Here is a 16,603-nt window from a genome sequence, read left to right on the forward strand (position 1 = left end):
TGTAAGGAACATCTCTCAATTATAAGGAAGTAGTCTTGCGGGCAGTAAATTCACTATAAATGGGGAATTTTGAGCCATTATAACTTTGTTAGTAATTTCAAGATTTTCCATTCTCTTATGCCAAATTTGGTAATTCTAGAATGAGTTGAAGGGTCCTTTTGATAAATTTCTAAAATATAAAAATATACTATTACTAACTTTATTTGAGCAGATGACGGAATTGGATGATGCCTGGATTTTATGTACTCTTACATGTATCTTTGTGATTATTTTCAGAGTTTTTGGTTAAATAACTTCTAAGAACAAGATCTGTTACTCCTTGTAGTACTTACATTTCGGGTCCTAGTTCCCACATCTTCCAACTGATATATAGTAAAAACAATTCTAAAAATTGCCCCGACTCCTTCCATTTGATACCCCACACCAGATTTCTCCTTTCACATGTATTCTACTCATTGTTTGGAAAGGACTCACCACACGTTCTTACCAAATTTCGCAACAATAGATTCGTAACAATAGGTTCAGCCGTTTTGGAGTAAATCGGGTGACACAGGCAGACAGACAGGTGGACAAACAGACATCGAATCGATTCTAATAAATGTTTGTTTTACATAAAACCAGAAATTCCAGCGTTTATCCAAATTTGCACAAAATCTTTATTGAAATGCAAATACAAAAGAATCAGAAACGAGAACAATATAGTTAGCCAAAAATATCTACTAAAAGAAAGCAGCTTCCATCAGAAGGCTCTTTTTTTATTCATTCGCATCTTGGAATAATTCTCTGGAATTCGATGATACGCATGCAACTCGAGGATTCTAAATAAACGGGTAGGACAAAAAAGCACTAAGTTAACAAAAATAAATGTCCATTTTAATCCTTTTGGAGCAGACCTGCAGCGCAACAAATTGCAACATATTCTTGAACACCTCCAACTCTTCTTAAAAGTATCCAGCCTAAAGTATTTTACCATTTAAATTCATGAATTGAATACTGAACTTCTTGAAGGTCACCGCGATGCGTAAAAAACCAACAAGTTTGGCAGCTTTGCTATCTTGTGATCTTTCAAATGCTAGAGATACATACATAGAATAAAGTCTACTCCCCTAGGTCGCCATTCATGCGGAAATTGCTGTGCCATCATTTTTTTGCTGTCGATAAAAACTGGTATTCGTAGATAATTCATGCAATATTTGAAGCTGTAAATGCTGAATATGTTCAACTAAGTACCAAGCCATCCTCAGTCATACAAGGCCCGTTTGGTCTATTATCTAATAATATTTAATATTCACTAAAGACACATGCAGAAAAGAAATAGTAGATTTACCCTGATGTCGTCGGCATTGGTTTTGTCTGAAAAATTATGCAAATACAAATTAATTAAATTTAACGTAAATTACTTGCTTGTGAAATACGTTTAATTTGATATATTCCATATATTATCTGGTAAGTTGTTCAATCACCTGTGGTGAATCCGAATTTTAAGAAAACGACAGAAGACATATATTTCATGAACATCAAGTTTATTTTTCAAGGTTTTGTCCTCCAAGATATTGATCTTAAAACTACCAGAAACTAACTTTTATATAATGAACATACACAGCATCAGACAGTGTATTCTATATTCTTAAAAAAACCGTTTTCCGTCTAAATCAGTTTAGATTGATCAAGTAAATCCAAAATAGAGAAGGGCCACGTTCCTTAATATTCATTTTACTTCAGACACAATGTAAACAACAATCTACGCAAAAGTGAACTCACTCTATTGCGTAAGTTATAATTACAAAAGGTATTTTCTCGAAAAAGCACTCTGATTGCAGATAAATATTAAACTGTCAGATATGGTAAAGTTGAGTTACTCGCAATATATGATTAGCAAAAATTAGAAAGTCGTAGTCACGTGCCCACCATAGCCAAATTGAAATCAATCTCCTCAAGCTGCTTTGGGTTTCTAAGAAATAATCATCGTGGCAAAAGCCTGCTTGTTGACATCTCATAGAAGTTTAGAAGTAGATTTACTAGCTTTCTATTGAGCAACCATAATGACGTCAATTCAAAAAGGAACCACCGCTTTTTAGTCGCAAACCTTTATTTGCGTTTGACGTCAGTATCTGCGAGGCGGTAGCTTTGCGGTCCTAACTTCAACAAGGATAATTAATATCAATCATGTACCGGTGGAACAATGAACATTCGAATCCAAACGATCTGTTATTGTCCATTATTAAATTTTAATCAAAGTGGGGGAAACGCAAGCTTTCCAGAAAAGAATCAATGGGAATTCCATTGCCAACAGAAGAAGAGATTCAAGCCTTTCAGATTTGATGATTTTGAAGGCCAAGGTACACTTAGATGAGATGCACCATCCTGGTGGTCCTCAGGTGGAAACAGAATAACTTTTAGACCCGAAGGCCGTACCAGTGAAGTGAAGGGAATCCGGAAATTGCATGAATCAATTATGGAGATTTTGGAGTCGGATATGTAATAAACGGTACCGGCAGAGATTTTTTATATCGAAGTTATTTGCTATCAGTAAATAGATTCACTAACTGTAAGGAAGGTTAGACTAAACAGCAATCGTATAGAGGGGACGATTAACAGGTGCTGAATGTTACATATATTTTACTATGTTAACCATGTTCATCGCAATTAGATCTAAAGTACACTACTCTTGCGCTGCACCTTATAATTTTGCTGCATGTATCAGTTCTTTGTGTTGCAACTAGAATAAGTCAACCGAAACAATACTTTTGTCTTCAACTGACTCTGACTTGCAAGCGTTTTTGCGTTTTTAGGTAAAACAAAAAAACAACATTTTGACCAGAATTTAGTAATTTAGCGCGGAATGCCGTGGTCAAAATCACATTGGTGACAGAGGGACTGAATGTCGGGCACCAGGCAGCTCACCTGCGGCACTACCTATCTACACCTGACTTAAATCAGAGTAACAATCATGAGCGATATATATATCATTGGCACGCATTATTCGTTTTTGATGATTTTAGTTGGTTTCACACTTTTGTCAGTGAGGTTAATGTAAGTTCATTTAATTTCATTTAGTATGATTCCCTTGACCATTATATAATGTGGGAATTAAGAGCACATTCTCCCTTATTTCGGGTATTCTAAACAGCCGTTCAGATTCTAAAGATTTTAGGATTCCAAAAAGTTCCTCCTAGAGGTCCCTATGCAATTTGTGTAGCATACCCTGATATCGAACGCCATAGCATCGTCGTCGTCGCCACCGAGACTCTACGGTGCATTTCGAGACTTAGCCTTCAGAAAGCCCCCAATAGAATTTGCCCAACGTTTTCGTGATTTTTCTATCGGTCTTCGTTCTTCTGCTTTCCCTTCGAACACTCTTTTAGATATTTAGGTAGATAGCCTCTTCAGACTTCAGGGTGGTCATATATTTGGTACAACTCATGGTTGCATCTGATTCTCCATTGGTCGTCCTCTCGTTTAGTTCCTATTATTCTCTTCAAAACATTCCCCTCGAAAGTGGTTTTTCAGAAGTTGGTGTTTCACATCCGTTGTGTGAAGCAGGCCCTTTTATATTTTTATATACTCGGAGTTTGCTTTCCTGTGTATGCAGTTGGCTTTTAAAATCGATAGAACCATTTAGAAGGCTCTGTTTTATGTATTTCGTCCACTTTATTTCTATCTTTTCTCAGATGAACCCACAAGTATATCAAGTTTTATTTTTATTTTTAAAATCATTTTTATTTTTAAGAAATAGGTAACAATAGTGTATAGATTGGAAAACTGAACAATAAAAAACAATCTTTTAAAATAACAAAAATAACTTAAATCTAATGGCCACTGTGGGCTCTCAAAGTTTTCGAATAACAATTTACAGGCAGGGAAGGGAAACAGTAAGAAATAAAAATCTAATTTTACAATAAGTTGTCGGGAAATGGTAAAAAACCCGACAGAATTCACTTGGCCTTAGTGGCAAATAAAGAAATATAAAGGTAATAATAGTAATAAATGTTTTATCGCTTCAAAAGATACTTTTAACTTAAATTATTGTTCTTAAAACTATCATAATTATATATTTAATATTATACATTTTTCTTTTTTTTACAATAACATCCATACAAAAAAAACAAAGAATAATAACGTATGTATTTATAAGTTACAACTGGAGACAAAATCAACACCCGTTCAATATGTACATATTTACAAAGCCCCACCAAGAAACAAATGGCAGAACTGAGCACGGCCACCGCTAACCGGCATCCCGCAGCCACCAGTACCAAGATTTCTCTTTGAAGAAGCCTGTCGTGAGAGTTTTCTCGAAATACCCATCATTTGCTTAAAGTGTTTGCGAGAATCGGGATGCAGCAAAACATTTTCGCATGGTCATCCCCACTTTGCGTTTACACGCATCACCTTTGGATATTGCCTTCAGCTCATTCTTAAGTTGGCCGCCCCGAAAGTTTTCGGCGCTTTATATTGTATAAATTGTGCAGAACTAATCCTGTCGCTAAAATTACCATTGGGACTATTCTACTTCATATCGTCCGCCAAAGGGCGGTAGTTCCGGATTTTTTCTTGCTGTTTTTCAACAGTATTCCCTGTGATTCCACAGGAGTTTGGCTCGATCATATTTCAAGATTCTCTGCGGAGTATACTTATAATAAGGATGGTAGATTGCAACTAATTTATACTTCATCGAAAGGTTTTGATGGAGAATCTTACGTAGTTACGACGACTGGTGTACTCGGTACTGCTCAACATCCTGCAGGCAGATGTTATGTGCTGTATGGTCTCCTCTTCACAGTTACACAACCTGCAACTGTCAATAATTTGTTGGAAACTTCGATGACAATGCATGCAACAACAAATTCTTTATATGACTTTGGTGGTTGGGTTTCTCTTTCCACATGTCGATCTTCTTCATCACTATTCTCGGGAGAAGAACGACAATCGGGTTGATTTTGTACAAACGTAACACTTGTAGTAGCCACGAACATGATGTCGAGTAAAAGGTTGATTTGTAATCGATGTAGGTGGTCGAGACATTTTGTTTTTAGTGGATAGCCTGCTTTACAGCTTTCATATCGATTATAAGCCGTTCTTCACGGCCTCGGGAGCATTTTCGCATCCTTTTTTGCTTCTCAGCTATCAATTTATGAATATCGCGCACATTTTGAAGGACAAGAGGCACTTCAGCCAGAAATTGTGAATCCTATCCACTCCTGGCGCCTTTTCAAGGGCTGCTTCTAGGTCAGCTTCAGTTATGTCAGGCATGGTCATTTCGAGGAGGAACTCGCATGAACACATAAAGCTTGGGAGCCACGCTGCTTCTAAATTACAAGGGCTGGGTTACCTCCAAACAATTCTCCAGAAGCATTCTGCCTAATCCAGATCGAGGTTACTTTCACGACCTGAGTTGATGAGATTTTTATAAAGCCTTCTGTGGTTTTGAAGAACAAGGTATTCTCTGTCCTTCGCTGAAAGCTCTTTTGATACCTACGGATGCGATTGGAGCATACCGCAAATTTGTGCTTCCCATGGTGTTGACAACACATCTGTACACTGTTGGTGATGGATTTCCAAGATGTGCTTGCCCAATACAGCCAATCCTTTTCCTCATCTTTTCGCCTCTTTTAGTTAATCAAAACACCCATAATGGTAAATTTCTTTTGGGCATACCTCTGTGATTCGCTCCGAGATTGTTGATTGTGGAGGCCAATAACGGTGACAGCTGCAATGTAGACCAGGCTATGGCGCAGTAATCTCACTAGCCGAACGATCAGCCAAAATTCTGTCAACGGCAGCAATGATGTTGGTGGTAGCCGAAGTAAACTTTAGTTTTGGGATTTTCAGGCTAGCGTATGCAAGTGCGCTAAAATATGACTTGGCGACATACACACCCTAAATGAAGAAAAAGATGAGGAAGTCAAAGATCGATTTTACGATAGCCTGGAATGACTATGCAACACATATTCTCCATATGACGTCAATGAAGTTGTGCTTGAAGTTGGTGGCGGTGTTTAGGTGGCGAATTACAAACACTCGCGGAATAAGAAACAACCTACTTCGAAAATTTGAGGTAGAAAGGCTGAAAAATGATTTAATAGGGGAACTGGAAGAATGATTAAGTGCTGTCCTTCTATAGATAATACCTGGCATGACCCAAAACAAACCGCCAAAACAATACTTGAAGAATGTTTGGTTTTACGATCAATGCCAGGAAGCGCTTGACAAAAAAAAAACGAGGCATACAGGCAACATATCGAACGAAACACAAGGGCGAAGAGCCAAAATTACGAAAACCTTTGACAAGCAACTAATAAAATATTAAGGTAAAAGAAACAAAAACATTTTAACAGGAGTTTAAGAAAATTGATGACAATATTGCGAGCCACAACACAAATCTTTACAAAAGTACTAGAAAGGAGATTTAAATTATATCTCAATAAGACGACTGGTGAATAGTAAGGAGATTTTCATACTAGAAGATCTTCAATTGACTGCCTATTTAAGATCAAACAGGTACTAGAAAAATCATGGAAATTCGACATCGACATCCATTAAATATTCGTTGACTTCAAGGAGACATATGACAGTATTGGCCGAAATGTACTGTACAAAGCAACACTTGACTTTCGAATTCTAGCATAACTGGTAATTCTTACCGGAATGACAAAAATGGGCGAAATGGGCAATTTTAACCTACCGTGACTTCGTTAATAATAATAAGAATTCTACCTAACTTTCCAAAATAATGCTTCCTGTTCAAGTCCATTCTCATCTAAATCTGGGAATTTAGGATGAACTTAGGGGGGGTTCGCGGTACATTTTCAAATTGTGATAATATACTAATATTAACTTTATTTGGACAAATATCGCACCGAGGAGTATTTTGAGGCCTAGATACTACGCGCAGGACCCCCGCGCGATTGCCCTTGAAACTAATTGAAAACTAATATCTGCTTCGGATATGTTTATACACCACTTTCATATGTTGGGGGTCCCCATAAACTCAACGTAGAACGATGTTACTCATTGAATGCAAGCAGATTCACGTTCCCACCTTTCCACAAAATTTCGTATCAATAGTAGTAAACGTTTCTGAGGAAATGGGTGTGACAGACAGACAGAAATACAAACAGACAAACGGACAGACAGACAACCGGACGGACGGACAGACATACAGATCTGCAACAACCCTTAAAACTAATATCCACCAGACCAAATATTACGATTGATGAATAAAACTTGGATAATATAAAAAACTTTGTATACTTTTGTGTTCATCTGAGGAAAGACAGAGATAAAGTGGACGAAATATATGAAACAGAGCCTTTTATCCGGTTCTGTCGATTTTAAAAGCCAGCTGCATACACAGAAAAGCAAGCTCCGACTATACAAAGCTATAATAAGACTTGTGTTATGCAACGGATTTGAAACACCAGCTTTCGAAAAACGAGTCATTACTTTCGAGAGGAGTGTTCCGAAGAGAATAATAGGAGCTAAACGACAGGACGACCAATGGAGGATCAGATGCAACCATGAATTGTACCAAATATATGATAACCCTGAAGTCTGAATAGTCTGGCAACGTTCAAAGTGCACTCCAATGTCTAAAAGGGTATTGGAAGGGACAGCAGAAGAACGAAGACCGATAGAAATATCACGAAAACTTTGGATAGATTCTATTGACGATGATGGCACGTCGCTACTCGATTTCGAAATCAAAGAACCTGATCGATAGATCGATATGATTGGATGAAGCTCGGCGCTTCAGGTATAAAGTTTTTCCATTCATAACCCGAGACGTGCAAACTTGGGCTGCACATCAATGAAGGCAAGACAAAATATATGGTGGCAACGTCAGCACCGAAGACGAATCAACCAACAACATCAAACCGCACTGGTCAAACACAAACACGAACAAGAATAAGGATAGGGGAATACAACTTTGAGACCGTTGACAATTTCTCCTATCTAGGGTCGAAAATCACAACCGATAACAACTACGATGATGAAATCCGCGCTCGGTTGTTGTCAGCCAACAGAGCCTATTTCAGCTTACAAAGACTGTTCCGCTCGAAACGTCTCACCATAGGGTCAAAGCTCTTACTGTACAAGACTATGATCTTGCCAGTCCTCATGTATTCCTCGGAAACTTGGGTTCTTAGCAAGAAAAATTCCGAACTCTTGGCCGCGTTCGAGAGAAGAATCCTCCGAAGAATTTTTGGCCCCTACATGAGGATGGACGATTCCATAGCCTACACAATGACGAAATCAATGAGCGATACCATGACCGTCCGGTTGTGGATAAAATCCGGCTCAATAGGTTACGGTGGGCGGGTCACTTAATCCGTATGGATGAAGATGATCCCACCCGGAAAGTCTATAAGGGCAATATCTATGGCAGGAAAAGAAGACGAGGCAGACCCTGCCTAAGATGGAACGATGGCGTGGGCCAGGACGCCAGACAGCTTTTAGGGATATCGAATTGGTGGACCTCGGCGCAAAACCGGGATGTCTGGAGTTCCTTATTAAGGCAGGCCTAGACCGGATACCGGTTGTTGCGCCGTTGATGATGATGATTCGTACATAGCTAATAATAATAATAATCGTTGGCACAACAATCCATATTGGATCAGGGCCTTGAAGTGTGTTAGAGCACTTCATTCAAGACCGTAACGGTACACTACAGAGCACTGTAGGAGGCAATGTGGTCAGCATTACGCTCGCCCGAGATTATTACCCCGATTTGACTCAGGTACTCATTCACAGCTGAGTCGACTGGTATCCGACGTCAAATCACGATACAAATCCCACTGCCGCCAGCGAGATTTGAACCGCGACCTTCCGTACGACAGCCTTATGCTCTAACCACTCAGCTATCCGGACACACATAGCTAAGGATGCAACATATTCCGTCAGATACTGCCAAATAAAATATACATATTAAAGACATAAATATTGTGCTCATCCTAAACAAACTAAGATTGGCTATTACTGTATAATGATGGGTACATATACATACACGCATTTAAATTGATCTAACGCGTCGGGGGGTTCTAAAATATGGTAATATATTATTATTAACTTCATTTATGCAGATATTGGAATGGAATCCATTTTAAGGTCTAGATTTCATATAGATGCATCATTGTGATTTTGTTCAGATTTTTCGGTTGGATAGGTTCTGAGAACGAGACCTGTTTCACTTTTTAGGGCGCACGTTTCGAACCCTCACTACCCTATCTTTCACCTAATATCAGAAATAAGATCAGTTTCAGATCTGACCTTTCAGACAGGCGGACAGACGTACAGAAAGACATTGAATCGAAAAGGTTGACTGGCGGTTTCGTCCTAAGCAGAAGCAACTCATCAGACACTGCCTCACCTCTGCCCTGGGAGCACCGTGATTGAAAGTAACGACAGATGGTAATCGCTCCATTTATATATAATCACAAATACGTAATGATTATATTGAAGTGAAATTGATTTCAATTTTTTGTTTCACACAAAACCTTAAAAGGAAACAGTTAAATACCAGATAGAGACAAATGTACTAGTCGTTACGAAGGAATTAAAAGCTCACCGTTCGACAAAAGGTTATTCAGTTATATACAGATTCTGAAGAAACTTTGGGGGGCTGTGTCAAGGAAACTACCTCCCAAGTGGTTCAAACTTTTCAAAACAAAGTTCTAAGAAGCATTATAGACAGGTACAAATGAAATGAGGACTTGCATGGGCAGCTGTGAATATAGATTGTTATCAAGGAGTAAGCGATTAAGTGCAGTGCAGTGCTGGCCTATCTCATCAAAAGCCTCAACTGAGCACTATGAGGGCGGAAGCCTATTGAACGTTTACCACCAAAGGTATTGAGGATTCTTCCTCCTTCATAGTCGACACCCGTATCAGTTCCCCAAGGAGCATGGTTTATTATTGCAGAATAACAAAAGGAGGTAAATTTCTGCACTTGATTTCTGAGTAAGTATGGTCAAGATCTTCATTTTCTCTTAAAAATTGTATGGAGAGCAAATAAAGTACCATTAACTCATAGTGGCATTATAACTATATGCCACCAATATAATTTCAGTTTGAATGTATGATTAAGTACAGTCTTTCATCTTGCTCCCCCATTTCAAGTTACATTATAAGAGGAAGTTCTTCCTCAACTACATAGTTTTTCGAAAGATTTGATAGATCGTGTTACATAATACGGTTGTTTCTGGCTAATGTGAAATTTTGTGCATGCAAGTGCGAGTCGTGTTGCATTGTCAAAGAACGCGGGCACGCGCAAAGATTTATCACAAACTCCGTCGAGCGGATAAGCGATTTCACAGACGGAAAAAGGAAACATGGGAGCAACCGCACCAGGCACGCAAGTTTTATCAACAAGTAGGCAGGATGAAGCCTTATGCACCTCGATACTCGTACTGCCGAGACAAAGAGGAAAATCTGATTTCCGATAGAATGGGCATATTGGAGCGATGGGTTGAGTATTTCGATGAACTGCTCAACAATCGAAATATCGGCGAGTTGGAGGTCCCACCAACTGAAGACGACGGACAAATGCTGCCACCTAGCATAGAAGTAACAGTCCGGGCAATTCGTCGGCCTAAAAACCATAAGTCGCCAGGAGCCGATAGAATTACATCCGAATTGGTTACATATGAGGGCAACCAATTACACCAAGTGGTTATCAACTGATGCTCAAAGTATGGGACAGCGAATCAACGCCTGACGGTTGGCAACGAGGCATTATTTGTCCCATACATAAAAAGGGGGACATCACACAGTGCAGCAATTATAGAGGTATCACGTTGCTGAGTACCATCTATAAGATATTCTCCGCTATTTTGCTAGGCCAGATAGTCCCATACGCCCCGAACATCATTGACCCATACCAAAGAGACTTCACTCAGTAACAAATCAGATTTTCTGCGGCAAGCGATGAACAAACTGTTGGAATATGGATATCAGTTGCACCATCTTTTCATCGACTTTAAAGCCGCCTATGATAAGACTGACTAGGCTGACCCTGACGAATGTGCAAGCCCAGATAAAAGCAACAGGATCACTCTCAAGACCATTCAACATCAACAACGGTCTAAGACAAGGGGATGCCCTATCATGCGTCCTTTTTAACATGGTCCTGGCGAAAGTGATCCATGATGCTGAGGTAAATGCAAGAAGTACGATCCTCTTTAAGTCCACCCAAAACTGGCCTACGCTGACGATATCGACATCATGGGAAGAACGAGCCGAGACGTACAAACTGCCTTCATCCAGATCGAGCAGGCGGGGCAAGATCTTGGGCAATGAATCAATGAAAGCAAGGCAAAGTATATGGTGGCAACGTCAACACCAAAAACCAACCAACCAACAACATCAAACCGCACAGGTCAAACGAGAAGAATAAAAATAGAAGACTACAACTTTGAGACCGTTGATAATTTCTCCTATCTAGGGTCAAAAATCACAACCGATAACAGCTACGATGATGGAATCCGCGCACGGTTTTTATCAGCCAATAGAGCCTATTTCCTCTTACAAAACCTATTCCGCTCGAAACGTCTCACCATAGGGTCAAAGCTCTTACTGTACTGTACAAGACTGAGGACTGGCCTCATGTATTCCTCGGAAACTTGGGTTCTTAGCAAGAAAAATTCCGAACTCTTGGCCGCGTTCGAGAGAAGAATCCTCCGAAGAATTTTTGGCCCCCTACATGAGGATGGACGATTCCGTAGGTTACACAATGACAAAATCTATGAGCGATACCATGACCGTCCGGTTGTGGATAAAATCCGGCTCAATAGGTTACGGTGGGCGGGTCACTTAATCCGTATGGATGAAGATGATCCCACCCGGAAAGTCTATAAGGGCAATATCTATGGTAGGAAAAGAAGACGAGGCAGACCCTGCCTAAGATGGAGCGATGGACCAATAGAGCCTATTTCATCTTTCAAAAACTGTACAAGACAATGATCGTGCCAGTCCTCATGTATTCCTCCCCCGCTGAAAATCACAGATGTTCCACAGAAAATGAAAGAGGGGACACTCATTAAGGTTTCGAAAAGAGGCACTCGTGCAAAAATACCGATTTTTTCGGCATTTCTTTCAAGCATTCGCCAAAACTTTTCTCCAAAACAGCTAAACCGATCCGAACGAAATTTGGTGGACAGATGGGAACTATGAAACCCCGCGTATACAGTTAGTGACATAAATTTGGGTTGACTTTAAAGGGGGGCTCCAAAAGGGGATGTAAAATGTTTGTTCAACCAATGTAGTCATGTGGGGCATCAAATAAAAAGTATCGATTAGTACTTTCCGAAACTTATATTAGCTTGGAGGTAAGCTTAAAAATACACGAATAAAGAGGCAAAATATGCACACTTAAAGTGAGTTAGCACTCATTTTCGGAAACTACTCAACGCAAAAATCTAGAAAAAATCAGCATAGTATAAAAGCAACTTTCTGAAGTTCTCTGGAAAACCCCCCTTAAGTTTGTCCCAGGAAAACCAAATGGCAACAGCATAGAAGACAGCATCTCAATAATATTGCCATTTCAAATTCAGTTTCAATTTCATGAAAATCCGGCTATTAATATCGAAGTTATAGCTTTTCAAACTTATCAATTTCAAACAAATTTACTGCAGCTTACGCCATGCAAATAACGCCGACGTCACAATTAGCGAAAATAATTGACATTCACGTGAAATATTAAAGTCCCATTTATGAAAAATCTGCTTCTCTCCAGCCCTTTTTAATGTTTTGTGTAAACACTTATAGGAAACCTAAGCCTCAAAATATGTCCCACTTCCATATCTGCTCAAATAAAATTAGTATGTTACTAACTTCTAAAAATTGACTGAAAAAAATCTTACTATCTCCTAGAAATACTAAATTTTGCATAGACAGTATCGCACATACGCATGTCAAGTTTCATGAAAATCCGACGATTAGTGTCAAAGCTGTAGCAATTCAAACTTATCAGTTTCGTTCGCCACGCAAATAAGATACTGACGTCTTAATTAACAAGGATAATTGACTCGATTTTAATTCGAGTAAAATATTCAAATTCCATTCATGAAGAATCCACTTCTAATCAGCACTTTTTGTATCTGTTGTCATCTTCACTTTTGTTAATAATGTTGAACTCCTAATGTGAAGCTTATGAGGTTGACCGCTATCAATACAGTGCTTTCCATTATCATGTAAACAACACTCCTTTTTAACATGCATTTTTATGGTTTCAGACGTGCAATTTCTGGAGTTAAGTGTTCGAAATAGTTGCTCACTATCAGCGCACGCTATACTTTTTAAAAAATGAAAAATTAGCAAAACAAATTTTTTGAAGTTCCTCAAAGCTAAATTAATCTTTTGTAAAAAATTGCAATGTCATATGCTGTAAAATAGCTTAAACGTTTTAATAGAAATTGGCTTTTATTTACTATGCCATACAACCTATAACATGATTGAATATTAACATCCTCTTGACCTGAGTGGAGTCGAGAAGCTCTGTAATATTTTAATCTGATAAGAATAAATATTGTATTATGAACCCCTTTATGCCGACGATAGTGGCATTTGAGGAAATTGTGGGATCTTCTCCAAAACACGCAGATTTTACTTAAATGGGTATGCAAATATACTTTCTCAACTAAAAATTTCTTTAAAATAAACATATTAAACATAAATAAGTCAAAGTGCGAATTTGTGCGAATGCAATAACAACTATTTCTAGCTAAGTCAATTGATTGTGTATAAATCCTAGACACATTTCATTAGGTATGTTATCTAGTAGTTATTATCATAATCTAAAAACATAGTCTAATCGCTGCCAGACTTAGATATCAGCATAATGAAAATTAGAAACCAAAATATCTATCAAGGTAAACCTAATCGTATATTTATATAAAAATTGTTTTCATTCACGTCCACTTTATGATATTATGCGCCAACGCATAAGCACAACTACATCTTCGATAATGTACACAGTGCGTAGATTTTAGCAAAAGATATGGTATTTTTCAAAGAGATGTTGCCAAAAGTGAGTGCATGGTCGAAAAAAAATATTTGAGACGCGCCAGAATTGATTTATTGCGTCACGATTTGTAAATTTTAGGATGCTATCAGCTATAGAAAAAAGGAAAGGATATTTCATATCTCCAATACTTTCCGAGCTATAAAACTAAATTTACAGGTTGCTAAGAATTCAAAATCCACCAACGCCTTGTTATAAAATATATTTTTAGAAAAAAAGCCCGAAAAACGTTTGCCTTAAAAAGAAGAATGTAGAATAAAAAACTGGCGGGCATATAAAATTTCTACGGAATTAACACAGTTGTCCGAAATCGCGCATGCAAGATTTTATTCTGAACCACCAACGTGCACCTGATTTTTTATATGCCTGGGCTTATGACCAATATAATTCTCATGGTGCGATCGAAACCAAAGTCAACTTGAAGACTATCCATAAAGCAGCATAAATTATGATTCGATGCTAATACACTGCCGAATGTGATTGTTTTGATAAAACCAACCAAATCCCAGCGAATTTGATATAGAAAAAGAGACTAGCAAAGAAGCTAGTTTCTATTGTGAGCTGTTCTTAGTGACCGAAAGCACTTCATTTTGGGGGCAAATTTAAATAAACACATGTGGAAAAAGCTTACACATGTGCCTTACAGCGATCATACTAACAAAAACCACATACGCCTCGGGTTTCTGGGCTAGGAGGCGAGAGAATTCCCAATTCGGTTTTGACTGTGTTCTCGCATTTCAACTTTATCGCTACTGTCACTATCGTGGATGATAAAGTTAGGGATACTTTCTGTTCTCAGTTGGCGAACAAACACAAACTTCTTCACTAACAACTATTCTAATGCTGTCTTGTGTACAATGAAGTTTGCACACTTCAAGGCTAGAAGGTTACTGGCCCCCTTAAAGTCAAGAGGTTGAAGAGAGATAGTGGATGGATGCGGTCTTCAGAAATCCAAAAGCAATAGAATTTAAACATTTTTTTTGCTGAGAATCTCTTACACAACCTGAGAAATGCTCCGCGACCCCTTCTTGCTTTTTTGCAACGTGTATACTGAGTGGTATTAAAAAAGCTCGAGCTCGATAAAATGTGTGCACATAATCACTGATACGTTTCAAGTTTTTGCTTAGAAAAAAGCAGAAGAAATAAACAGAAACAACAACAATATCGAAATCCGCCAACAACAATGCCTCTAAATCACCTTAGAAATGTTACTAGCTCCTTTGATGTTTGTATTAGAGATGGCCCGGCACGAAGTAACCGCGGACGTTATCCGCGTTATGCTGTGCATAATAACACACGTGGAGCACAAACTATATATGAATGACCAATAAAATTTGAATTTAAATTAGTTGGCTACATAACTGATTTAATTTGAGAACCTGTCGGTTCCTAGTGAGGTCTTTACAACGCCTACTTTTTAGAAAATATGCCTATTATGCTTTTTTGTCCAAAATTTGCGCATAATTTTAATATAAAACGTAGATTTCATGTTTGAAGCAATATTTCCCGAAGAGCACTCATTGAAGATTTTCCTTTTACAACTTTAGTTTCAAACAAGAATCAGACTATTTTCAACTATTATATCTCAATAATTACACTGATTGCGGCGTCCGATGGATAGGTCGACACTACAAGGTTTCCTTCATACTTTGATCAAACTCAACAGCAATTTTTTACATTCGTGACCTTTGACTTGAATTGAGCTCATTAGTTTTCCATATTAAAGAATTCTGGCAGGTAGTAATGGGTCAAAACCCATCAACCCGTGTGAGGAGCAAATTTCGATTCAAAATGGATTATGCAAATTTGGGAAACAAAATTGGAAATAGCTCAAAAATTTGTATAATAAATGATCCCTCGTAGGTTTCTGCGCACAATTAGTTTAGTGAAGTTTGCCTTCTAGTTTTCAGAAAATCTCTCCAAGTGAACTATTATACAAAACAAAAACTGGAACTTTTTAAATTAAACAGTCTTTATCACCCGATGTATAGTACTAAAATTGCATGAATAATAGAAGGATATAGAATACAGAAAGAATCTATTGTATTGTAATTGTAATTTTTTCTCAATTTGATACTCAATTTCTTTATCATCACACTCAATATTAAGCAAGTAATGTTTCTGCATTAACCTCAGCATCACACTACATGAGGATGGACGATTCCGTAGGTTACATAACGACGAAATCTATGAGCGATACCATAACCGTCAGGTTATGGATAAAATCCGGCTCAATAGGTTACGGTGGGCGGGTCACTTAATCCGTATGGATGAGGATGATCCCGCCCGAAAAGTCTATAAGGGCAATATCAATAGTAGAAAAAGAAGACGAGGCAGACCCTGCCTGGGATGGAACGATGGCGTGGGCCAGGGCGCCAGACAGCTTTTAGGGATATCGACTTGGTGGACTTCGGTGCAAAACCGGAATGTCTGGAGTTCTTTATGTTGTTGTTGCGCCATTGATGATGATGATGGTGCTGAATAACCCTGCAGCAGCGGGGCGGCACAAAGACGAACACAAACATCCATGATGAACCGGAAATCGAACCAATGACATCGAAACCGAAATGTTCAACAAACTCA

The 16,603-nt window shown here is 38.5% G+C and overlaps 1 long non-coding RNA gene across 1 annotated transcript; it reads right to left on the bottom strand.

Annotated features, from left to right (window-relative positions):
- Window positions 1–670: 670 nt before the first annotated feature.
- LOC119646333 lies at window positions 671–15,359 on the bottom strand. Its single transcript, XR_005248724.1, has 3 exons — window positions 15,219–15,359; window positions 1,328–1,353; window positions 671–1,271 (listed from the first exon to the last, which is right to left on the bottom strand). It is a non-coding gene; the product is annotated as an uncharacterized LOC119646333 (long non-coding RNA).
- Between the last annotated feature and the right edge of the window lie 1,244 nt (window positions 15,360–16,603).

This window comes from Hermetia illucens, chromosome 1, assembly GCF_905115235.1.
Source record: "Hermetia illucens chromosome 1, iHerIll2.2.curated.20191125, whole genome shotgun sequence".
In the NCBI taxonomy this organism is placed as follows: domain Eukaryota; kingdom Metazoa; phylum Arthropoda; class Insecta; order Diptera; family Stratiomyidae; genus Hermetia; species Hermetia illucens.